We start from the raw sequence: 2,500 nt of genomic DNA, 5'->3' as shown, positions 1-2,500 counted from the left end.
GTGGGAGCAGAGGCCTGGGTGGTGGGAGCCAGCCCGGGGCCGTGGAACCCAAGCCGGGGCAGTGGGAGCAGAGGCATGGGTGGTGGGAGGCGGGAACTGTCCCCGGGGCTGTGGAACCCAAGCCGGGGCCGTGGAACCCAAGCCGGGGCAGTGGGAGCAGAGGCCTGGGTGGTGGGAGCCAGCCCGGGGCCGTGGAACCCTGCCCGGGGCAAGTGCGAGCCATAGCCTGGGTCCCCATTCAGTAACATGACCATAGGCACAGTTAGCTGACATGACCATAGGCACAGTTAGCTGACATGACCAGAGGCGGAATTAGCTGACATGACCAGAGGCGGAATTAGCTGACATGACCAGAGGCGGAATTAGCTGACATGACCAGAGGCAGAAGTAGCTGACATGACCATAGGCAGAAGTAGCTGACATGACCATGGGCAGAAGTAGCTGACATGACCATAGGCACAGTTAGCTGACATGACCAGAGGCGGAATTAGCTGACATGACCAGAGGCGGAATTAGCTGACATGACCAGAGGCAGAAGTAGCTGACATGACCAGAGGCAGAAGTAGCTGACATGACCATAGGCACAGTTAGCTGACATGACCAGAGGCGGAATTAGCTGACATGACCAGAGGCGGAATTAGCTGACATGACCAGAGGCGGAATTAGCTGACATGACCAGAGGCAGAAGTAGCTGACATGACCATAGGCAGAAGTAGCTGACATGACCATGGGCAGAAGTAGCTGACATGACCATAGGCACAGTTAGCTGACATGACCATAGGCAGAAGTAGCTGACATGACCATAGGCAGAAGTAGCTGACATGACCATAGGCAGAATTAGCTGACATGACCAGAGGCAGAATTAGCTGACATGACCATAGGCAGAATTAGCTGACATGACCATGGGCAGAAGTAGCTGACATGACCATAGGCACAGTTAGCTGACATGACCATAGGCAGAAGTAGCTGACATGACCATAGGCAGAAGTAGCTGACATGACCATAGGCAGAAGTAGCTGACATGACCATAGGCAGAAGTAGCTGACATGACCATGGGCAGAAGTAGCTGACATGACCATAGGCACAGTTAGCTGACATGACCATAGGCACAGTTAGCTGACATGACCATAGGCGGAGTTAGCTGACATGACCAGAGGCGGAATTAGCTAATATGACCATAGGCGGAATTAGCTGACATGACCAGAGGCAGAATTAGCCTACATGACCATGGGCAGAAGTAGCTGACATGACCAGAGCTCCAATTAAAAGTTACCTTCTTCTGAAGGGACAGATTTGCTATGTGTTACGGAGCGAGAGTTCCAGGAGGTCCCTGTGAACTCGTGGCTTCCTCCCTTAATGCAACTAGATGGCAGATACACTGGGGAGGTAGGTGCATATTACTAGGGGCACGGCATTTTCGATCAAAAAAATATTTCTAAGTCAGGACGGAGGTTCATTCTAAGGGCACGAGCGACCGATCTAAGCCGTGTGGGAGGCCCTGCACCCCGGTCAGGGTCCCCCTTCACCCCCTGGCGACATCCTCCCTTGGAAGTCTGCCCGGTGGCCCCCTCCCGCGCCCGGCGCCGGTTCAGGCCGGGCGGGAGGCCCCGTTCCTCGGGCTCAGGACCGGGCTAAGCCCCCTTAAGGACCTGGCCAAGCTCTGGTCACGTTGCGGGAAGGGGGGGTTGACCTCCCGTGCCCGGGCGCCCGTTCATGCGGGCCTGGAGGCTCCCATTTCCGGCTCGAGAACTGGGGTTTGCGCCCTTGGCTCCTCCGTGCGTTCCCTTTCAGTCCCTGGTCATGTCTACCTTCTCCGGAGGTGATTTGGGAGCCATGGTCATGTTGAGGGGAATTTTCGGAGGGAAATCCCTATCTTTAACATTATATGACCAGAGTCCGGACTTTTTCGGCTCCGTCAGAATCAAAGTTTTCAAAAAAACATGGTCATGTTCCCTATCTTTAACATTAGATGACCATGGCCACCTCGGGGCCGTTTGTGGAAGTCTGCCGAGGGCGGAGGCGAAACGGGGCTGCGGGGCGGCGGCGACTCCTGTTCCCAAGGACCCGGGACCTCCCTCCCTTCAGGGTCCCGCGGTCAAGATACAACGGGGGGGTCCGCGGAGATTTCCGTCGACAGGGTTTTTTGATCAAAATGGTTTGACTAAGTCAGGACCCGAGGTGTCAGAATGCATGTGAAGGACCCGTTTGGAGCCGTCCTTTAAGAGTCTGTGGCTGGGCAGGAGTTGACGGGATTCCTCCTTGTCTTCCCGGATGGTCTCTCTCTGTTGTGGGCAAAGGGTCCTTCACGAAATCCATACGCACGCGCGCGCATTATAGACCCAAGTCTTACCGTGCTTGATCTGAGGAACCCTGCCCGACCCACCCTACCGTGGACTGGGGTGAGCGGAGCCGAGTTTGGTCGCCACACCATCGCTCTCTCCGGATGGGAGTCCAAGGATCGGGCCGAACGCTTGAGACTTCACGGTGTTGTACGCTGAAG

The sequence above is a fragment of the Acipenser ruthenus genome, unplaced genomic scaffold (genome assembly GCF_902713425.1).
Source record: "Acipenser ruthenus unplaced genomic scaffold, fAciRut3.2 maternal haplotype, whole genome shotgun sequence".
Taxonomy (NCBI): Eukaryota; Metazoa; Chordata; class Actinopteri; order Acipenseriformes; family Acipenseridae; genus Acipenser; species Acipenser ruthenus.
Note: the sequence above shows the minus strand (reverse complement) of the source record.